This window comes from Triturus cristatus, chromosome 5_1 (genome assembly GCF_964204655.1).
Source record: "Triturus cristatus chromosome 5_1, aTriCri1.1, whole genome shotgun sequence".
Taxonomy (NCBI): domain Eukaryota; kingdom Metazoa; phylum Chordata; class Amphibia; order Caudata; family Salamandridae; genus Triturus; species Triturus cristatus.
The window spans coordinates 160,941,253-160,966,146 of NC_140587.1; the positions used below are offsets into that span (position 1 = coordinate 160,941,253).

The 24,894-nt window shown below is 44.3% G+C and overlaps 1 protein-coding gene across 1 annotated transcript in view; it reads right to left on the minus strand.

Moving 5' to 3' along the window:
- The window catches only part of NAPRT (nicotinate phosphoribosyltransferase), a 306,647-nt gene that overhangs the window by 181,630 nt on the left and 100,123 nt on the right, over positions 1 to 24,894 (minus strand). The window lies entirely within an intron of this gene.

Below are 24,894 nucleotides of genomic sequence, written 5' to 3' on the forward strand. Positions count from 1 at the left end.
AAAGTGTGAATCAAAACTGATTGAGGAGGTCAAAAATGATTAATTAATAACTGGACCACCCTGTCAGGAATAAAAGCCGTTTCACAGGTGAATGCTACCAATGCAGTTTTGAGGAACCCTGGTGTCGGTGTCCTACAGTTGGGTCAAGAAAAGTACCCTGTAGTTGTAAGTGAGAAGCCTCCTTCAAAAACGAATGGCCTACTCCCCCCATCTATGCCTGAGATTATTATTATTGCTCTGCTTAAGACTGGTAAATCACCTGATAGGTGCGAATCTTATGGGTTGCTTTCTCATTAATTGTGATATTAAAACTTTAGGTAAAATACTTGCTAACCAATTCACTCTTCTCATGCCATTGTTAGTTAAACCGGACCAATCAGGCTTTATACCGGACAGTCCACGTCCCATAATCTGAAATTATTTGCTCTGATGCAAGATATCGATGCAGCCCTATCTATGGTGGTGGCCTTTCTGGATGCCATCAAAGCCTTTGACTCCCATGAGAGGGATTTCTTAATGACCGTACTTTGCCAGATGGGACTCCACCATTCATTTTTGGCATGGGCTGCTCTACTATACTCACAACCAGTAACAGGAGTTAAGATTAATGGCTCGATCTCCTCTTCCCTGTGTATTACCAGGGGCACACAGCGGGGTGCTCGCCGCTGCGTTGTGCTCTTGCAATACAGCCCATGGCAGCCACACCACACCAATGCCATCGGAATTATGCACTCCGCTACCAGTCCAGGCATATTTTAGTCTCACTGTACGCAGACGACATTATCCTATATTTGAGAGATCCGCAGGTCAGCCTTAATGGGAGCCTCCACAAATTTGTCCATTTTGGGGGGCTATCCGGTGTGCAGATCAACTGGCAAAAGTTGCACCTCTTTCCTCTCACATCAGCTACACAATCGTTTACCACAGACTTCCCCTTGTAGTGGTGTCACTCTGAACTTCGATACCTGGGAGTGGTAATATCGTGAGACAAAGCGGAATTATCAAAGGGAATTATGGCACGGTGCTATCTACAATCACTGATCGTTTTACTCTCTGGATTTCACTAGCCCCGTCACTAGCAGGTTGCATTGCAATAATGAAAATGGTTATACCACCCACTTTTTTATATCTATTCCTAAACATACCTCTACCACTAGGGTGCCACTAATTCCAATCACTTAGAACTCAGATGATATGACTAAAGTAGGCAGGCAAGCAACCCCGTATTCAATGGGACACCCTCACGCTGCCATTCCCTGAGGAGGATTCGAGGCACCAGACAGGAGATGCTCAAGCACACTAAACTGTTCACTGGGACAGACCTACTACATTCATTCCACATTTGGCAAAAGAGCAGGGACACAGGATCCACGTTCCCCCATCCTCGTATCTGGGTTGCTTATTGACTTCAACCACATTATCTGACTACACAGTTGCATGCAACTCTAATGCATAGCGTAGACTGGCTCGAAAGCTTGGCAAACCATGTACTTCCTGCTTTTTCCGCTTCCTTATCATCCACTGCTACCTGTCACACATAGCCTACAGATAATTTCTCCAAATATATAGATTTACACATTGGAATGATCTCTATCAAGGGGGCTTTTTTATGTCCTGAGCGGAGTTCTACGATGGAGGATCGCTATCCCCACTAAACATCTTGTACAACATAATGTAAAAGCTGCCACCCAAGACTTCCTCATGAACTTCCTAGTCTAGATACCCTTCATGCCTTACTTAAAGCTGAAAATGTGAGACCCAGTTTCCCTCTTGTATCGTACAGCGAAACTGGAGACCCCTTCACTTGGGGACAGATGCATGCTCAGTGGGAAGCGGATATAGGGACTACACCTACAGACAACCAATGGCACGTTTGCAGTGTTCAGATAGGGAGATTGCCTCTAGTAGAAGACTCCGCATTATACACTATAAATTTCTTCACAGAGTAGATTACACTCCTGCCAGACTTCACCTCCACAGATAGCTCGGGCAGATTTTCTTCGCCTTACATGGACATGTAGTCCCATACAGGCTTACTGGGGGAGGATCTCCACAGTGCTAACTGCCATAATAGGTCAAGATCCGACACACTCCTCTCATGGCCCTTTTGGTACATACAGGGGAGGTGGAAGTAGGATTCAGGAAATAGGTGGCACTGGCCCTCCTCCTGGCGAAGCATAGAATCGCCGGTAGATGGGGACAGGGGACCGCGCCAAAATTCAAGGAATGGTCATCTGACCTAATTTATTGTAATGACCACCTCTTCTTATATGCTGAACTGTTACATCCTCAATCTCGACCTAGAGCCATTTGCGACCTGTTGCATAACTATCTGATGACCCATTCGCAAGATGCTGGCGATTAGGAGAAACTGACAATTTGAGACCTGAATTGATATCCTCGAACAACTTCAATTTCTTTTACCTCAATGTCTGTATATTCATGTATGTACTATTGGTTTGTGTAATGCCAACCTCAGTGGAAATGTCGATGTAGGATGTGCCCACCAATATCTGAAATATGATCTACTCCGTACTTCTCCTATGATGCCAAAAAGTGTGGAAGGTATGTATTACAGATATGTGATGTGATGGTTTTAAACTTATTGCTGTGTACCTACAAAAGGCAGGTCGGTAAAGCTGGGTAAGATGAGAAGTATTCACTTTGCTTACAATGAACTATCCGCACACCGGGTGATGCACTTTGACTTTCATTGTTACTGTTGATTAAAGAAAAATCAATAAAGAAATGTTTTAATAATAAAACAATTCCAGAGCACCAGGCTTCTAGTCTCCTGCCTGTGGGTTGGAAGAGTAGGTTGTTGTTGCTCCCACCTGCAGTCAGTACTGGCAGGAGCAAGGATGCCTGCTCCCACGCAGCATGTGGAGAGCTGGCAGGGGCCGTAGGGGTGTTAGAGCTCCACCAGATCCCCAAACTAAAACTTCATGCCCTGGATGATACAGGTGGGAACAGGGCACCCATTACAAATACAAAGTGGAGAAAAAAACAGTTATTCCCGGTGGCCACCGCATCAAACGGCTGCTGCAGGGCATCCATCAGCTGGGGCCTGGATCACCCCATAAGCAGTTGTGAGGGCTACTTCTAATTTGAATATTCCACTTGTGGTGCTCCAGAGATGGGACCACAAGCACATTCCCTGTTGAAGGGTCCTAAGGGGTCTCTTTCAGCAAGTTGAAAGTAAAAGAAAGATAGATATATATTCACTTAAAAAACCATAGGTTTCACACATGTTATAGTTAGCTGGACATTTCACTCGTAAACAACCAATGAAATTCCCCCGTTATAGTTAGTGCAGGCAACTATAACTCACGCGACCGCAATCCTCTGCTGATGACGTCAGATATTACATCACTGTATTTAGACACTTATTTACCCATGTCTTCTTCCATTAATCTTTAGCTATACATATATTACAAATATTTATTTTTCAGAAAGACACATATGTCATCAGTGATGTAATATCTGACGTCATCAGCAGAGGATTGCGGTCGCGTGAGTTATAGTTGCCTGCACTAACTATAACGGGGGAATTTCATTGGTTTTTTACGAGTGAAATGTCCAGCTAACTATAACATGTGTGAAACCTATGGTTTTTTAAGTGAATTTGCAAGGTTTTTTAAATGCTAATTCGTAACTATAACGTGTGTGAAACCTATGGTTTTTTTAGTGAATTTGTACGTTTTTTTAAATGCTAAGTTATGTATTTATTACATTTTTTTTTTCCAGGTTTTTCAAAAACAATTTATTTATTTATTTTAAATCGCGAGGTGCGCGCACCGTGCGTGCGCTGTGGGCACTCGGTGCGCTTCGCGCACCTAGCACCCACGGTTCGCAGTGCATGCCGTGCTCGCACCTCGCGATTTAAAAAAAAAAAAAAGAAAATTGTTTTTCCTCCATTGGGGGTCCTTCTGTGACCCCCTGACCAAGGCTAGGGGGTCAGGAACTGTCCACTCTGCCCCCTTTTCACGTTCTCCACCTTTGTTTTTCACCCCCTCAGACTGCGAGAGACAAAATGGCGGCCGACACTTCCTGGTTTCGACCGATTCGAATGTTTACCGACATCTAACAACCAATCAGAATTGCGCACGGCAGATATTGATATGCTTTTAAATGCTATTTTCTCAGGAAATACTTAACAGATTTACACCAGACCTGCAAAAGGCACTTCCTTGACCTTATGGCTACCTCTCTGCCAAATTTCACGTAATTCTGTTCAGCCGTTCGGGCTGTAGCTGCGACTAAAGGTCCTATGGAAAAATGCATGGGGAAAACACGTTTTGGGACCCCCCCTTTTTCTCGGCCCCCGCTTGACGAATCACCCCGAGACTTTCAGGGTAGGAGCTGAACGGAGCGCCCCATTTGTTTTGAAAATTTCGCGAGGATTCGTCAACCGGCGCCAAAGTTGTTCAAAATAGAATTTTGAGATTTCCTATGGAAACTAGGTTGTAACTATAACTATCTACTGGCGACCGCCAGTAGATATATATATATATATATATTCATTCACTTAAAAAACCATAGGTTTCACACACATTATAGTTAGGAATTAGCATTTAAAAAACCTTGCAAATTCACTGAAAAAACCATAGGTTTCACACATGTTATAGTTAGCTGGACATTTCACTCGTAAAAAACCATTGAAATTCCCCCGTTATAGTTAGTTCAGCTAAATATAACTCGCGCAACCGCAATCCACTGCTGATGACGTCACATATTACATCACTCATGACATGTCAGTGACATCACTCATGACATCACTCATGACATCTCAAATGACATCACTGATGACATCACTGATGACATCACTGATGACATCACTGATGACATCATCCAGTGAATATGTGTCTTTCTGAAAAATAAATATTTTTTATATATCTATATCTAAAGGTTAATGGAAGAATAAATGGGTAAATTAGTGTCTAAATGGATGTTTTTTTGTAAAATTAATTGTATAACTGACTTATTAACAGTATCTTAGTGAATACAGTGATGTAATATGTGACGTCATCAGCAGTGGATTGCGGTCGCGCGAGTTATATTTAGCTGAACTAACTATAACGGGGGAATTTCAATTTGTTTTTTACGAGTGAAATGTCCAGCTAACTATAACATGTGTGAAACCTATGGTTTTTTCAGTGAATTTGCAAGGTTTTTTAAATGCTAATTCCTAACTATAACGTGTCTGAAACCTATGGTTTTTTAAGTGAATTTTCAAGGTTTTTTAAATGCTAATTTCTAACTATAACGTGTGTGAAACCTATGGTTTTTTTAGTGAATTTGTAAGGTTTTTAAATGCTAATTTATGTATGTATTATTATATTTTTTATACATTTATTTTACAATAAACTACCTATGTATATAGTTATAGACTGACTGTATCCTGTAATATGGAATGGTGCAGCTCTTTTTTTTTTAATTTGGATAAAATTGAACAGCATAGTTAATATCTTCTATAAACTTATAAACAGTTTAAAAAAAATTTTTTTTAAGAGTTTTTCGCGATTTTTTGATAAAAAATAAAAAGTTTTTCACCCTTCGGGGTCCTTCAGGGACCCCCTGACAAAGGCTAGGGGGTCAGGAACGCTCTACCCTGCCCCCTTTTCACGTTCTCCACCTTTCTGTTTCACTGTCACACACAAAATGGCGTCCGACACTTCCTGATTTCGACAGATTGGAATGTTGACTGACATCTAACCACCAATCAGAATTACGCTTGCGGACATTTGGTGCGCGCACCGTGCGCGCATATAGATATTTATGTACTTTTAACTGCAATTTTCTCAGGAACTACTGAACAGATTGACACCATATATACAAAAGGCACATGCCTGACCTGAGGACTACCTCTGCCAAATTTCAAGTAATTCTGTTCAGCCGTTCGGGCTGTACCTTCGACTAAAGGTCCTATGGGAAAATGCATGGGGAAAAACGCGTTTTGGGACCACCCTTTTTTCTCAGCCCCTGCTTGACGAATCACCCCGAGACTTTCAGGGTAGGAGCTGAGCGGAGCGCCCCATTAGTTTTGAAAATTTCACGAAGATAAGTCAACCGGCGCCAAAGTTTTTCAAAATAGAATTTTCAGATTTCCTATGGGAAGAGATAGATAGATAGATAGATAGATAGATAGATAGATAGATAGATAGATTTATAATGTTGTTTTTGTGCCTTAACAAAGGTCATAGGATTGTTAATCAAATATCATCAGGTTAAGACAGAGCCACTGTACAATGGTATCATCCCCTAGCACTTTTAATGTTGTTGCATTGGTCGAATATGGTAAATGTTTGCTTTTATGAATGTGGGGACACCCTTACAAAGCCAGTAGGCTTGCCTCTTGGTAACTACACCCCCTTATAATAGTCTAGTATATGTGGTTGGTCTTAGGGTCAGGGCCAGCTAGGGGTGCGGACTGTTAGGATGCGTCAGAGGTATTTTCAACTGCCTACTTGTACATATTTATAAAGTCATATGTATGATTAAGTAGTATTCCTAATATTCCATTGGGAGGGCGTTTTAAAATCTGCTTATTCCACTTGTGGTTCCTCACAGAAAGTAGGAGTAGCACAAACCTAATGTTTCTGGGGTCTGCCAGGAGTGCAGAAGTCCCCACAGGAATCCCACTAAAGGATTATTATTTTTTTTTAAAGTTTCCTAAAGTGTTCAATTAGTGACCATAAGAGAGTTGCACACAATTTCAAGCACGCCTAAAGTTTGGACATTTGCTCAGAGGCTCGGGAGCATGGGACTGTCTGCTGACAGGTCATTTATCTGTGCTTGCAGCCTCCTGAACGTAAAAGAAAGACCCATACTCATATTTTATTGAAATTGTAACGCTCAATATGTCTTAATGAAGACCAAAGGATTTTTTTTATTTATTATTACCAAGTTAACAATGAGTTCTAATGAAGGTGTTACCATTTGGAACCGTTTTAATGGTATTGAATTGGTCTGTTATGTTTCTGCATTTATGAATGTGGTGACACCCTGCCAAAGCCAGTATACCTGCTGCATGATAGCTACACCCACTATATAATGTCTAGTATATGTGGGGGTATATTATGTCGGAGCTTAGTAAGGGTGTGGACTGTCAGGAGAGTGTCACCATAAGATTTCAACCTGCATACTTTTAAGTATTTGTAAATTAATGTGTAGTCTTTAGTAGGGTGTGCACAGTTAAGGACAGCTTATTTTTATATATTCAGTCTGTAATTTAGAGTGGGTGTATCAAAGGTTATATTAGGGTGTGAGAAGATGCATCAAATTATCACATGGATGATGTCATCAGTGATGTCATTTGAGATGTCATCAGTAACGTCATCAGTGAGGTCACTGACCAGGTCATGAGTGATGCAATATGTGACATCATCAGCAGTGCATTGCGGGGGCGCGAGTTATAGTTAGCTGAACTAACTATAACGGGGGAATTTCTCTGGTTTTGTACGAGTGAAATGTCTAAGTATAACTTTCCCTAAAACCTATGGTTTTTCAGTGAATTTCTAAGGTTTTTTAAATGCTAATTTCTAACTATAATGTGCCTGAAACCTATGGTTTTTCAGTGAATTTCAAAGGTTTTGTAAATGCTAGTTTCTAACTATACCTACAGAGGTAATGCCTACAGAGGTAGGACATGTGAAGAAAGAAGTAACAATGCACAGAAAGAAGCAAAAGAAATGTAGAACGAAGCAACAGAAGTCCATAAAGACGAAGAAAAGTGCATGAAGAATCAAGACATGTGCAGAAAGAACCAGAGGAGTAGAAAGAGGCCTTGTAGCAAAATCATCCTGTGCCCACAACTTTTTCAGACGGGTACTGGTGGTAACTGACTAACTAACCAGGCCTAGAGTCCGTGCCATGCTAAAAGACACTTAGAATACGGTGAAAACACCTACATACACTAGGGAACACTATGCGTTGGGGTACCCCTGTGATTACCATTACCTTCTCTGTAAGGTCCTAGTGCATAATAGGGCAGGGGGATTAAAACTACCTCTAAGTCAGAGGTGCAGAAAAATGCTACTTTAACTAGTAGTCGCGTTTGCAGGGTGGTGGATAAAAGGTGCTGGGCGTCCAACCAACGCTCAGGAATTCCACTGCGTCAGACTTACAGGAGGTACCAGCAGGGATTCTTGTCCCCAAATTCCATAAGGACTAAATTGGACTTAATCCCCCATCCCATAGTCTGCCACGAGGCACGTTTGCAGAGTGGTAGAGAAAGGGGGCCATGACCTCCGAAGACATCTTAGCAGTCCCACTGTGTGAGACTTACTGGAGGTAACAAGAGGGGTAGTTGGCCCCCCCAAGGACATCCTTGGGGGCCAACTTCCCAAACTATTACCTCCAGTCAGTCCCACACAGCAGCATTGGTATGGACTCATACCATGCCACGCCCACTTTGCCCATCACTCTACAAACGTGCTCCCTGGCACGCTCTAGGATGGGGAATGAAGTCCCCTTCACTGCTGGGGGGTCCTTTAGGGGCCAACTAGCCCACCTTTTACCTCCAGTAAGCCCCACGCAGTGGGATTGGTGAGAGGTAGACAAAGGCCATGCCCCCTTTCTCCACCAATCTGCAAACACGCCCCCTGGCGCGTTGTAAATTGGGGGATTACGTCCCCTTGAATCCTGAGGGTCCCTGGGGTCCAACTAGCCCACTAGGTACCACCAGTAAGCGCCACAGAGCTGCATTGCATAGAGGTGTAAAAAGGGGCGTGGCCTGAACAACCTCTCTGCAAATGTATGTGTCTTGTAAAGCGCACTGCTGCCCTGAGGCGTCGTGGCGCTGTAGACCGCTGGGGAACCCGTCCTGGCTATCCCTGTGAGATGGTCCCTCCTGGGTATCTCCAAGGTGAAACCAGGCATCCCCGGCGAATGTGGGGGGCCGTTGTGGAGATGAGGCAAGCTAATGCCCAGAGTTGCCGAGTGTGTTCCTGGTTAGAGTAGGTACCGAGGCGAGAATTATCAAGTCCGTTTTGACCCTGGTCCACGACCCTGCCGCGTCGGGAATTGAACCCTGGTCCCTGGCCGATTCTCTGCTTGCGGATCTGCCGCCTCTAACCAGTGAGCCACACCTCAACGCAGTCCTGTGGCGCTTACTGGAGGTACCTAGTGGGCTAGTTGGCCCTCAGGGGCTCTCAGGATTGAAGGGGAATTAATTCCCCAACTTAAAATGTGCCACAGGGCGTTTTTGCACATATGTCACCTCAGGCCCCGCCCCGCACTTCACCACTGTGCAAACACACCCCGTAGCGCGTTTTAAGTTGGGGGATCAAGTCCCCTTGAATCCTGAGGGTCCCTGGGGTCCAACTAGCCCACCAGATACCTCCAGTAAGCGCCACAGAGCTGCGTTGCAAAGAGGTGTAAAAAGGGGCGTGGCCTGGACCACCTGTGTTGTTGGGAGGAGGCGGGACCTTGGCACGATCGCGTCTTTATTTTATTTTTTATTTTATTTTTTAGAAGGGGGGCTGTGTGGCCCCCCTTTTCCTTTTTTTGGGCCCTAGGGACCCCATCCCCCAGGGCCTGACCCCCTTCTTGGGACATCGTAGGTGTCATTGCTACTCGTCCCGCATCCGTTTTGAACAAAAGGGGGGGAAAGCCTTGACTTTACGTTTCACCAGCTTTTTCTTTTTGTGGGAAAAAGAAACTAAGTGGGTACTGTTGGTGAAAGAGGGAGCTCATTATTTGTAACTTACTGGGTTTATTTGGGTGCACTTCTGTGAAGCTTTGTGCTGGCAAAGTGTAGCATTTTAAAAGAAGAGCTCTGTGCGCTGAAAGCTAATAAGGTCAGGGAGTGAGGAAAAAGGAGAAGAGCCAGTAAGAGAGAATCTGCTCTACCAAAGAACTTTTCTGATCACCAGTTGCAATAAGTACATTGTTATTTGAAAGTTTTCACCACTTCCATTTTTTGATTTTGTTATGTCTTATGTACTAAGGTGAGGTGTAATATACATGCTTATTAGATGGTCTGCTTTGTTACATTAAAACACTATGCGATTGTGCATAATCTTACTGAGTGGACAGTTCAGTAGTGGCTGGACCTTGCCAGAAGAGCAAGGTGGTTGATTAACAAGATTTACCTTTAATGGTTCTTCTTCACCTAGAATTAGAACCCATGTCTTCAGGCTCTAAAGTCAGTAAATTGGTTATTGAACGACAACCTGTCTGGAGGTGTGGCCCTAGAATTTACAGAAATAATACCCAAGATGAGGCCTTACCAATGTTTTACACAGAGTATAGCATTCTCAACCGCAGCAGCTTCCACTCTGCTTTGAAGCATTCCCCTTTCCATCCTACAAGCTGATCAGGCCAGAGAGCCTTAGGTGAGTTACAGGAGTAACTTATTATGCTTTATGAAACTGCTAGTGTGGTGGCGTGGCTAAGATGGTAGAGGAGTGAGGGCTTTTTCCTGTTGCTTTGCTCCCGATAACAATCCTGCTGTCTCATACCCACCTATGCATAGAAAGGAAATAGCCTGCCCAGTAGTCAATGTGCAGAGATCCGGGTGAACAATATAAAAGAAGTCTAGTGCCTCTGAGGAAACCAGAAAAAGCCCACAGAAGGATCAGTCAAAGCAGAGCATCATAGACAAAATGGCAGCCCCATGCTATTAAGTGTGGCCGGCTAATACCCAGGGAGATGGTGGTTAGAACCAAAGCAAGAATAGTCCCTTGCAAGTCAACAAGCGTCGCAGCAGGTAACCACCTGGGTCTGAATCCCTTCTCAGCAGATGCTTTAACTGCATAAAGGTTCAGCCAGGTGGGAGGTTCAAGGCGGCCTTCGTCGCTGCTTCTCTCCCACAACAACCCTGCCACAAAAATTGCCCTCAGAGAGGTAACAAGCATAGCAATTCACCCCACTGGGACTCGCCCCAAATCTGGGCAATTAAGCTAAATCATCCATAATTGAGACACTACAAGCAGCCGCTTGAGGGTGGACATGGCACGGGCCTGAAGCACTCTGGATCCCTAGACAAGACAAGTAAATTCATCCCCTGAGGTAACGAGCATCATTGTGGGTGAAATGCCAGTACCTGCCCAATGTCCAGCCCCTCCCTTCATCCCTGAAGTAGGAATCACTACTATGGAATAAACGACCATTGCAGCATAAAGCATGGTCCTTTCTTGGCTTGTTTCACATCGGATGCCGCCAGTGAGGTGGACTGAGCAGTAGGAAAGGTGTGACCACAACTTAAACCTACGAAGGACTAAAAAAACACAACCATGGATACCCCAATCACAAAACCCTTGTTGGACAGCCCCCAAACATATCCCCAAACTTTTACCTAACAACAACAGGATGGTCTGTGTTTTTGAATTCTTATGTCCACATACAGTTGTCCCAGGGGTGTCCCTTCAACAAACAGAGCCACACACAATAACAAAAGTAGCACCATCCTAAAAGGTATGCTCTACAAATCTATATAGGGAGGTATCACTGTAAATCAAGAAGACCTATTGGCCTTATCAGGGTAATCGCACTTAAAGACCAGAATCACATTATGATGCCTCATTCGATCACTGACTTCAGTAACCATAATCCACTCGCAATCATTATAATACAGCATTGCAACCTTTCATGAAAAGCATAACTGTCAGCAATAACCACACATTTAAGAAAAACATTGCAAAATCATAAAACGTGTCTTTCTTTAACCAAATTTGGTCACAAACATGAAGCCATAGAACCAACCAATAGAGGTCGCTGCACTCGCAGGCTGTAAACAACAAAGGTTTCATCCTAAGGAGTGCTTAAATATGAGGCAGAAAAAAGGGGGGTGCAATGTCTTTGACCCTGTGAACTTGGGGTAAGGATTCAAAGTTCCTCCGGGAAGGGATGGGGGAGCTGCTGCACTCCTGCAGCCCCTCAACCACACTCTTTGCATCGTTAGTGGTACCACACAAAAGCATAAATACTGCTAAGGTAGCCCAAGCTGCTTTGCTGGGCCACTGGGTGTCTTCTTTTTGTTTTGTCATCTTTTTTTCCTTTTTTGTAAGGGGTGCCTAGTCCCACCCAGACACCCTGCCCATCACCTACGTTGGGGCAGCTCGGAGAGCACACCCACAGCTGCCCCTACTGGCTCCCCGCCCAGCCGATATCCTGTACTGCCAATGTGTGAGCCAGCAACATGCTTCTCACCTGCCCACTGCCTGCAACCAGGGTGTCTTCTGGTGGTGGCTGCCCCACTATCCCAGACACAAGCTCATGAAGTGGGCAGAGCGCGACAGACCTCCCCTACTTCCTTCATTGTCGGGGGCCAGAGATTGGGTACTGGGCCCCTTCTCTCGGCAGCACAAAGGCGCTCCAACTCCTCTGCCTGTGTCAGAGGCCTAGAGATGGGATCCCAGGTCTCTTGCTTCTGGGTGTATGTGTGTGGGGGGTGGGGGGTGACAGCATTCCTCTGTTTTTCTCACTTGGTTGGGGCCTGAAGTTGCGGGTCCCGGGCCCCCCCAATGTGTATAAACCAGCCCAGTGGTAGGGATTCCCAGGCCTCGAGAGCTCTGGGAAGGGGACCCCAAACACGCCCACTCTCTAGCTTATACATTTTTACTGAACCTGCTTCGCCTCTAGAGCCCTGGGCCACCCGGCTGGGGGTTGTCAAATGTCAAATTTTGTTTGTGTGATATCTCGGGCCCTGTTGAGGTGTTTTACGCAAATATGGGTTCCTTTTGCTCCTGGTGGTGAGCCATAGCCACCTGAAGCCTTTTCCACAGGCCACCTGGCCTTTAAGGTGGCACACTTTGCAGGGAGCTGGTTCTTCCATGCTCCTTTCACATCAGACCTGAGTGAAGCACTGTTCATTGCTCTCTTTGTGTAGGGAGGCCTTTGTTCCTTCTGTTGGGGAGGAATGTAATTAACTTGGCCCAGCAGAGTGACAAAAGGCCTGGGCTCTGATCCCGAGCAGAGCCAGAGAAATATAAAAATTCTGGATGACCCATAAGGTATACTTATTTCTGCTGGGGATTTGCATATTTGAACTGGGTGCACAATCCTCACCCCAGTTGGATATCTTCTGGACTTTGTAGGCCAAAGGGAAGTAAAACTGCACTTTAAGGCAAATTTCCCCTATGTATATAGTAAAGTGTCACTGCAGACAAAACAGTAACCATACTAACTTTAGCTATGAGTACCCATTAAAAGTAGAAGGCCTATTCCAGGCCAGTATCTAACCCTGCAGAGTCCCCTCTGCGCCATGCAACCTGTGTGCATTTACCAAACAATGTCAGTCTCCCACACGCAGCCCTCAAATGTGAGCACACACAGGTGCACACGTGTAAACAGTCATGTGCCCCTTACCCATGCTACATCATAGCAGTCTTATCTTAAAGGGCTGACACGAGTGGCAAAAACGTGCATTCCATTTACTGTTTGATTACCGTGGGTGAGACCAGTTGTGAGGGGGGAGGGAGGGGAGGGGGGAGGAGAGAGAGAGAGAGAGAGAGAGAAGGATATTTAGGGTGAGGGTCAGCCTGTTTGAACAGACTGATGAGGAGATTTAGGAGAAGTATAGACTGAAGTAGTTTTGGATTAAAATTAAGAGTTTGCATTATCAGCTACAAAATAGTCCAGTTAGGAGCAATGCAGTCCCACCACATGTGCAGATATTGTGCTGTCTACACCTTTTAGTTCTAGCAGGTACCAAGAAGTTGTAGCAGGAGGAGGGGGCACAAAGTACATTTTCTATTTTTTTTCGTAGTTTTGGGAAGGTTGGCAAATTGTACCAATTTGTTTATTTCTCCCAAACACTTCGCAAGATATACAAAGCACAATGCTACTGTTTTATAGGGTAGCACAGTTTCCAAACGTTATTAGTTGCGTCGATGACACATATTGTCATACGTCCGCCCTCTGAAAATGAATTCATTTATAGAAACAAGAAGAGCACCCATTCACTCAATGTTCAAGTAGTGTGTGATGCCTCATGCTTCATAACTGACTTTGCAGCCAGATTCCCAGGCAGCATACATGACCGCTTTACGGTCCGCCACAGTAGAATAAATGTCTGTCTCAGGGTGAATTTGGCGCTGGGCTTTTACTTGGTAAGAGGATTGCAAACTCAATTCATACAATGTTCAATTACATGTTTGTAAAATAATTGAAATGCTTCTCCTTCTCATACTTTAAGAGGACAGTGCATAATCTTTGCACCCTTGGGTACTGGCACCATACTTGAATCCAAGAACCAGAAGTGAAAAGCAGTCCAACAGGGCACATAAAAGAATAAAACATTTAACAGACATTTGAAATACAGAAATCACGTTTTAGATGCCTACATAAGTCTGGTGGAGCACTAGTCTACAGACCAGACACCCGTTGCAAAATCATTGCTACATGTGCTATCCTTCACAACATAGCCATGAGGAAGGGTCTTCACAACATCAACATAGAACCAGGATCGGACTCAGATGACTAACTACCACCATTACAGATTCATCAGGATGGGACACATGCAGCAGAGGTTCGAGCACGACGCACAACGATCAGAAAACTATTTTTGAGATAAGAAGAATGAGCACATCTAAATAATAGCCAACACACATGGTGGTAATGTTTTCCATCACTGAAAACTAACCTTTTATTCAGATTGTAACTAAGTTTTGTAATTGTGTATCATGAACTGTATCCTTATAGGATGTCATTGTTTAAACAAAGCAACAAAGTTTGAGAACACAAACAGAACAATCTCATAAAATACTTCTGAGTGCATACAAAAGTTACTTCTCTCTGGTGTTGGTTGCTATCTCAGGACAAATTGGCAGTGGAGTTGGGCATAGATCTGTGACAGTCGTTGCTTTCGGGTGGTGGTAATTTGTTGGGAACGGGCAGGTTATGTATCTGAAAGTTTTTCCAGAGCTATGGTCATTTGGACCAGATCACGTGCTACATCTTGGCAGCAGTGCCTCATGTCATTTTGGATGTTCGCAGTTCTCTTGGCAAGAGTGGTGGTGGCTACTGCCAATTGATTTTGTAAATGCGTCATAGTGTACCTTGTACAGTTAGTGTATCATCTTGGATTAGTGGGGCTGAGATAATGCGTCATAGTGTACCATGTGCTGCTTTTGCTTGCAGATTTGCACACATTGCTCCTTTTCTATGGCAGAAATCCAATGCTCTTGACCTTTCTGCTATTTCGGCACTGAACGTGACATGCTTTGTAGATACGTATTCACTGTTTTTATCCGTTTGGCTTGCAGGCGCTGTGACAACTGATTTCTCAAGCCCACTGAACAATTGTGACCTGTCCGACATGTCATTAGAGACATCACTGTGAACTGAACGTTGTTGGACTTTGTTGACTTGGTGTCCTGCGCACAGATGAAATTGTGTTCCTGGCTTGTGTTGCTCTTCATCAACTACCTCAAAGTCTGGTTGTGGTGCTACATTTGCTCTCCTAGTAGTTATAGTTTGAATTATGGGAGTAGGAGTCATTAATTTCCACTTGTGTGTCAATAGCTTTATCAGGCTCAATGTTTTTACACCTCCTGGGTATGATCAATGGAAATGTATGTATACAGGTATTGTAAATAAATGGTTGCTAAGTTGCGTAATATAGTTTACAATGCGATTAATGTGTTTTGGACATGAAGATAATCTATTGTTATAAGTAGTTTATACACGGACACATTAAACCTTATTACTTGGTTGTACTACAACCCTCATAATGCATTTCAAATTACAGCAACCATTTAAATTGAGTTTTTGTAGCAATATGTTGTACTCGAAAACCAAAACAATACGTTATGGAAATTTTCTACAAGCAAAAAAAAAAATGTACCTTGGCTGCAGCCCGCAGTATTGTAGGTGTCAATTGCTGACACTCCCACTACACTTTCAGGTTCAGGTTCAATGGAATCAATCTGATTATACTGGAGTGGGAGGAGGATATTTCGAGGGACCACCTTCTGTGTCACGAGTCTCAGCCATCCTGCAGGCCACATTTTCTTTTGGCGCTCACGATCATACACACCTGGACAAATTCAAAGAGATGTTCCGCAGCCATATCAAGGGAGTGGAATGGGGTAAGGTGATGGTGGTGTACCCGTATATCCCACTGGGTTCCCTGGAGAGGATGGGGAAATGGATTATGCAGGCTCTGGAGGGGTGGTTGATAATCAGTGGTGACCTAAACTTGACTATGTAGCCCAAAATAGATACAATCACAACATCCAAATATCAAGGTAGGACAGATAGTAGACTAAGGGACCTTGTGGCTGCCTTGGGATTAAGGAATGTGTGGAGAGACAAATATCCCAATGTTAAATAATATTCCTTTGTGTCCAACAATATTTGGGGCATAACCGATTACATCCTGGTTCCTATCACACAGGGGGGGCAGATACTTCAATAAACATTTTCTAAAGACGGGAATCTCAGATTACTCTCCGTTGTGTATGAGATTGGGCACTGAGACTATGTTGCAGAGATAAGACTGGAGGTTGGACCCCCTGGGACATCAGAGACCGGGACACTAAAATGTACCGGCAAGAGGTGACAGACTTATCTGACTGAAAATGTATGGTCAGTATCCCCAGGTATAACTATCTGGCAAACATATGAAGCAGTCCTATGGGACCAATTAATTTCCAGAATAGTGTGAAACTGCTGGGAAAGCTTAGAGGTAGCTAGAAACTCACCTTGCCAATGGTAGGGGGAGTGCTTGGATAAACACGAAGCACAGCTGGCTCCTCAGATATCGATAGCTAGAGAACGATATCAACAAATACTTAAAGATGTAGCCAGGAGGCTTCACTTGCCTCAGCAACATAATCTGGCCCACAGAGAGGAAGGACAAGATGAGTTAGAACCTCCCCTGGGGACATTGCAGACTCAGCATATGATACCACACAGGTCTTTGTGGCAGACCTGGAGCAAATATACCAACCCAAAAGAAGAAGCGAGGGAGTGGACATTCAGGAGTTTGTAGGTTATAGCCCCAACACCAGTCTGACGTCAGAGGATAGCAATGAGTTGGAACAAAAGTTGGAGGTCAAGAAGTGGAAGAGGCCATAAAAAAACTGAAAGTGGGAAGGACGTCAGGGCCCAACTGATTTCCCTCTGAATTTTTCAAATGCTTGAGTGGGAAATGTAGTAAACCTCTTATGCAACTGTTCATGGACGCCGGAAAGGAGGGATTTCTACTATGAGACTTCAACACAGCCAACATACATAAAATGGGGAAACCGGCAGATGATGGCGCCTCCTACAGGACGATTTCCTTATTCAATGGAGGCCAAAATACTAGCAAATCTATAGGCTACTCGGTTACTCCAGGTCATGGAAAAACGTGTGGCTGAAGACAAGTCAGAATCCATGCCACCCAGGCCCATGCATCAAACTCTGACCTCTCTATAGGGTGCTGAACACGAAGAAGTTGATGCAAGAATCTAAAGTCCTATTATCTCTCTATGCCGAGAAGATATTCGATTCACTCGAGTGGCCCTACCTGATGGAGAGGTTACAGAAAATGGGCTTTGTCCCTGAATCTAGAGGATAGATCTACCTGCTCTGCACCAAAACCCTGGCTAGGCTGAGGGTAAAGGCAGGGTGTCCCGAGAATTTAGGCTGGGAAGGGGCGCCTGTCAGGATGGCCACTGACGCCCCCCATGCTCTCTGCACTCACAGTTGAGCCCCCATTGGATGAGGACAGACACCCATACAAGGTATATGATGGGGTCCTGAGTGGGAGGATGTCATCACCCTATTTGCAGATGGTATACACCTATATTTAGCAGATCGCCTGCACTCTATATCTAGGGCCTTGGAAATTTTGCAGATCTTCAAAAAATATTCAGGTGTAAATATCAACTGGGGACGGTCCGTACCCAGTGCAATGGATCCATGAGGGATTCAAATATATGGGGATGTTTATAACAGGGGATCTGACAGAGTTTATGCACCAAAATCTCAACTGGATTCTTGGCGAATACAAGGCTGATGTAAAATGCTGGTGGGGGCTTCCATTGTCTAGGATAGGTAGGGCCGCATTATACAAAATTATAACGCTGCTAAAGTTTTTATACACATTGCAGAACACACCATATGCAGTTCCTGACAGCTTTTTTCTATCAGTGAATGGTCGAACCACATTGTTACTATGGGATGCTGGGCCCTCACGGACTGCTTTGTCAGTCCAATGAGATGTCTCTACAAAGGAAGGGTAATCCTGCCAGTCTTGAAATTGTACCATTGGGCAGCAGAGTTATTGATGGTGAAACCCAAGAGAGGTGGCAGTGAAAATAGGTTTTTGATTAAGTCAGCTCAAGATACTGCGCTGAGCCTATTACACCCATACAGGTCTCTTTAATGTGGGGAAGATTGAATCAGACAGATGTCTAAGAGGATGTAAACAACAAGGCACACTACTATTTACTCCCTATGGGAATGCCTGAAGTTGCAACATGACTGATCGGAGGTAAAGCAACGCTAAATAATGTCATTGTCCAGAATGGGAACTGACCAAACTTGTGGCTTAAGATTTGAAGGAATGTGGACTGGTGTATGCAGGCTGAGGAAATGGTGTATAGGATGAGAGGGTGACTGATTTGAAACATAGGTGGGGCAACGGTTCCATTCAGGCTGCTTTTGGAACAATGAAACACTATACGTGTACTGTATCGGAGTCGCACACTATTCTTGGAATCGCTGATTCTCCAGAGACTACCAAACCACCCACATCCACTTGGGATGAAAGAGAACCCATAATCCAAAAGCAAGAGAGATGGTCTAAGATACCTTCAAAAGGAACTCACAGACCCTCCTCAGAAGAAATGCTCCATAAAAAGGGAGCTGTAACCAACAGTCCCAAAGGGAAGATGAAACTGTAGGTGCAGAATAATTCCTTTAACTGGAGTGGACCGAGATCCTCCTTAAGAACTGTATTCTTAGTAGACTAAAAACTATGCTCTTCAGCATACCTGGGGGAGATGGTAAACAACGTGAGGGACAGGAGGTTTGTCTTTGCTGACTCCCCAGGAGACTCACCTCATCAAAAGCAAGAGGCCACTTACGATCCGGATGGATCCCTAGGCAGTATTTCTTCTTTGGTCCCAATAAGAAGGGAGTGTGGCTATCCTGTGGCCAACATGTTCAAGGGAGTAGCTGAAAATACATTTGCGGAAATTGCCAGGATGTTCCCAACTCTGCAGCTTTCCCCAAGGATCACAAATTGACCATAGCAATGGCATATGCTCCAATGTAAACCAGGATAAGTTCTCATTAGAGAGGCCCCATCAAAGGCCTAACCTCACCAGATAATAAGTCCTGATCAGGGAGATCTTAACATTATTCTGGACATAACACCGGACAGATTGGTGAAGCACACAGGCCAGACAGGAGTGCTATCTTGCAGCGAGTTGGAATGGTTAAACAACCTAGGATTGATACATATCTGATTTTCCTTAAGTCCCACTTCTAGGGACTACTCTTTTTACTTAGAGTCCGTACTAGCGGCAGTTCCTCTGTTTGGGCGGAGGAACATCGCCACCCCCCTCCCCCACGCTGCAAAAGCAGCAGAGGTGAATAATAAAATGGAAATCAAATGAATTTATTACCATTTTATTTTCTACTGCTGCTCTCAACCCGAGCCAAACGTCCGGGTAAGGCCATCGCTGCTAAGTTGCAGCAGGGAAAGAGTGGTGTCCACTCCTGTTTGAAGTGAGGCTGTCACTTTGGCCAGATGTCTTGTGACAGCCAGCCTGACATGCACACTTTAAACCTCTCAAACTCGAGCTGTCTCAGACAGCTGGGTGGAGAGAAGGCAAGGGTCCCGAGGGCCTAAAGGAGCTTTGAGCCAGCCCACCCCCAAAAACCCTGGCACTTCTCTCATGCGGTTTAACATTATCAGCAGCATAAGATCAGCATCTGGAGTGGTAGAGGGGAGCTGCTGAGGTTCCGACATTCCTCAAGCTGGTACTGCCAAAGAAAACACCAAGGATGCATGGGTACATCATTATTTATATTTTTTTACTTTTTTGACCCACTGACAGGCACTGTGAGAAATTTGCACTGCCTTCAGCCTCAACTTCAGAGCTCTCAATCATGGCCAGTTATAAATAAAACACTGTTAATGCCATGTTTGAGAACTTTGGCATCGAGACTAAAGGCATTTATCACAGTGCCAGTCACTGTGTTAAAACATCCACTTCGCTCCGGTGCCCCTCACTTCCAAATATTACTGCCCGCCACTGGTCCCGACAGCCATATGCCAGGTTAGAAGATTTCTTAAAGACTCCACACATTCTAGCATGAACAGAGCAAGCTAAGATCAGAGTGACAGTCTTGTTTGACCACTCCCCAATCTTTGCAACTCCTAGGAATCCCCAGGGGCACAGCACTACAGCAAGAGCTGAGGATTAAATGACAACCTAACCAGGAATGACCACATCCAAACCGAAATGCAAGGGGGTGATCCGGCGCTTTCTACAAGTAAATGATAAACCGAGGCACATAGCTACTTTATGGGACATTCTTAAGGGAGTGAAATTGGGCACAATTATCGCCAATACCACAAAACGTAGAAAAAAGGGTAAAAAAATAGTAGACTTGAAAGAAAGGTAAGGGACTTGGAAGCGAACCACAAATGAACTGAGGCATACGAGATCAGGCAGCAGCTGTGGCTGGCCTTTTTACTCAAAGCAACAGACATGAAATAGAATACACTTCTCTGTACACGTCTGTATTACTACAAAGGGGGAAACAAGGCGGGTAAATTGCTCGCCTGCAAATTAAGGAATAAAAAGCCTAAGGATAGGGTTACAGAAATTACCAACCCCAGAGACGAGGCACTTAGAACAAACAACGATATTGCCCAGGCTTAAAGATACGTATGAGAAACTCTACACCGTAGAGAACATCCCAGAGATGGAAATAAAGCCGCCCCTATCCACGGCCACATCAGTATGCCGACTCATTAGAAACAGACATCTCACTAGGAGTAGTGATCTCTGGACTACAGCTACAAGTTACTAAAGGCCCTGGCCCAGACAGCTAAACACCAACATTCTGTAAGACCTTTTGCCCTGAACTAGTCCTTATAATAATGCACCTCTACAACACTTCTGCGAAGTGAGGCACCCTTTCAGACACAAGGAAAGAGGCTGTTCTAACTGTAATCTCTTAACGTGGCAATGACCCCTCCATTTGCAGTTCGTACAGACCCACATATCGCTTAAATATCGACACAGTTTCGCTGGCATTCCGGTGAAACGATGTAATAATCCATTCATGCCGGGGTTGAGGGACCCTGACCACAGAAAAAGTGAAGCAATAAAACTAAATGAATCCTTCAGATACTCGACTTATGACACTTACGGGGGAAACAGCCCTACAGTCATCAAGTGACAATGTAAAAGTGGTTGATCACATGCAATCGCCCTTCCTGAAGAGAATCCCTGGTAAGTTGGGCCCACAGTTCAGATCAGGAGTACTGAGCTGGTATTCACACTTCTAAGGCAAGGGGAGTGGGAGGAGAAGGGGTTACCGTTGTTTTAAGCAGGTTACTTTGCTATTTACCCATTTCACTCCTCTTTCGCCTTTACCCATCATACCCCCACTAGGCATTGGTTGCAGGTGGGTGTATGTGTTTAAAATACCAATAAAGAGAGTTAAGCTAGAAGCTGATATTGTCAAATTTAAGTAAGGGGGACAGAAGGACAGCAAGAATATAAAACAAGCATTTGCAATGCAATAGGTCTCGCGTTAGGGAAGTGTGAGCCGTTTGCATTGCTATTAATAATGTAATAGTATCTATTGGCATTCTAAATGATAATGGCCCGACTTCATGTGTTTGTTTTATAAACTATATTAAAAAGCCATTGTCATGAGCAATGGCAATATCTTTAAACAAGCATTGGCATAGCCAATAGGTCTTGCCTTTGGGACCTTATAAGTGTTTAGCAAGGCAACAGTTTATGTTGTTGCACCACGGATATTGTGCTGCATAACTAAATACTTATAAGGTCCCAAAAGCGAGACCTATTGGCTATGCCAATGCTTGTTAGTTCATGCTTCTGCACGGCAGAGTGCAATCCCCTTTCCAGTTGGTACCTCAGTCTGTAGGTCCTGGGTTCAGGTAATCCGCTGGACTTTCCCTTATAAGTGCCTCCTTTCCCGGTGTCTCTCTCACATAGCGCCTGCAGCGGGCAACTCCATCTCTCACTCCCTCCTCCCTCTTTCCAGCCTCGTTTCCTCTGCACGCATATCTGAAAAGAATGAGTGGCTCTGTGTGAAGCAATCCCAGATAGCAAACAAACCCAGTTTCATGGTGAGGGGGGGATCTTCATGAGACGGATGGTAAAAAGAATCTGTTATTAAGGGGGGCAGAAAACCTATTGTCCACTCAGCTGCTCTCTTATTGGGCAGAAGTGTCACAGCTGGGCTCCAAGGCTGCTGGGGGGGTGGGGGGGGGGGGGGGGCAATATAACCTGTGCACTCTTAGGGGGTGTGGTCGCTCTCCCAGCGGCAGAGGGCTGGAGGGCTCGCTTCAAAGGGCTCTCGTTACTTTTATGGTTCGCTCTCCGCATCCTCTGCACTGGCTCCGAGAGGGAGGGGGCCTCTTTGCAACTGATTTATTGTCTGCAATGATGTGCTATTGTTCCAGCTTCAAACAGCCGCCGTGATCTTAACACCTCTTTCCCTTTGAAGACAGATGCATTGCCCCATCCGCTTCTTCCGGTTAACGGTCGCCATGATGCTGAATGTGAAAAGCTCCAAGGGGCGCCAAACTCCTCGCAAGGACGTAGCTTCTGTTGAGGCCGTGGATGACGCCCGGAGAAGGTTCACTGGTGGCCTTATACCTCATGTTATACGTCATTTCCGTGCTTCGTTTATGGTCCAACAAATAATGTCAGAGCACGGTACCAGGTGCAGAAATGCAAACACTTATTGGTAAAGTAACAGATATATATATATATATATATATATATTACCTACTGGCGGTCGCCAGTAGGTAGTTATAGTTGGGACCACGTTTCCATAGGAAATCCGCAACATTCTATTTTGAATAACTTTGGCGCCGGTTGACGAATCCTCGCGAATTTTTCAAAATAGGTGGGGCGCTACGCTCCGCTCCTACCCTGAAAGTCTCGGGGGGATTCGTCAAGCGGGGGCTGAGATAAAAGGGGGGTCCCAAAACGCGTTTTTCCCATGCATTTTTCCATAGGACCTTTAGACACAGCTACAGCCCGAACGGCTGAACAGAATTACTTGAAATTTGGCAGAGAGGTAGTCCTCAGGTCAAGGAAGTGCCTTTTGTAGGATTGGTGTAAATCTGTTCAGTAGATTCTGAGAAAATAGCCTTTAAATCAATATATATATCTGTGGCAGCTTACGGTGCGCTTACCGTACGCGTACGGTGGCGTGCGCGAGCGCGATTCTGATTGGCCCTTAGATCTTAGTAAACATTCGAATCGGTCGAAACCAGGAAGCAGTGGCCGCCATTTTCTCTCTCGCACTCTGACAGGGGGTTGAAAAACAAAGTGCAAATCATGTAAAGGGGCTGTTTACACAGCTCCCAAGCACCTAGCCATGTCGAGGGAGTCCCCAACGATCCCCCAAGTGAAAAAAGGCAATTTTAATTTTTTCGAAAATTTCGCCGATTACGCTTACCGTACGGTAAGAAATAATAAAAAAAAAAAAAAATATCCACATTCTCCCTACCCCGTGTGCAAAAGGTGCCCGAAGGGCACCTTTTGTGCATGGCTCATCAGACATAAACAAAACATATATTTTACCTGTCACAACGATGCTCATCATATGACCTCCATGTGCGCACGGTGCGCGAAGCGCATCGTGCGTTCATGGCCCATCTAGCGTAACGTGGGCACGCGGTGCGCGAAGCGCACCGCGTGCTCACTGTGCGCGCAGCGCACCGTGCGCGCACGGAACGAACTGCGTTAAGTGGGAGCGCACGCCACAAATGGCGTAAAGTAACTTAGCATTTAAAAAACCGTACAAATTCACTGAAAAAAACCATAGGTTTCACACACGTTATAGTTAGGAATTAGCATTTAAAAAACCTTGCAAATTCACTGAAAAAACCATAGGTTTCACACATGTTATAGTTAGCTGGACATTTTACTGATAAAAAACCAATGAAATTCCCCCGTTATAGTTACTGTAGGCAACTATAACTCACGCGACCGTAATCCTCTGCTGATGACATATGTGTCTTTATGAAAAAAAAAATATTTGTAATATATGTATAGCTAAAATTTAATGGAAGAAGACATGGGCAAATAAGTGTCTAAATACAGTATTAGCATCAGCAGAGGATTGCGGTCGCGTGAGTTATAGTTGCCTACAGTAACTATAACGGGGGAATTTCATTGGTTTTTTATCAGTAAAATGTCCAGCTAACTATAACATGTGTGAAACCTATGGTTTTTTCAGTGAATATATATATATATATATATATATATATATATATATATATATACTGCTCCTTCAAGTTCACTGTATCCGATTCGAAAGGTTTTACAGAATATACGAAAGTGAAACTTCTCAATTACCCTGAAATGCACTGTAGAAAGTACATTTAAAAATACATCTAAGCTTTTGAATAAAACAACGTGCATTTATATATAAGGACAGAACACTCAATGTAATACAGAACAATCTACAGCTGACAATATCTTTTCCGATTTTCTAGCTTCTGCCTCTAACCCAATGGCTGGCTGCCATACTAAATCTCTATCGTTGCTGGTTTCCATAGAGAAAAAATACACTGCATTTATTAAAAATATTAATGTACCCCATGAAAGCCCATGGGCTGACTTAAAGCGAGGTTCCATTTGAAGCTGCTTCTTCGGAGAAAGATGCATATTTTCTTTACACTTCGAGTGTTCAGAGACATTGGTATAAGGTGATGTAAACTCATTCTTA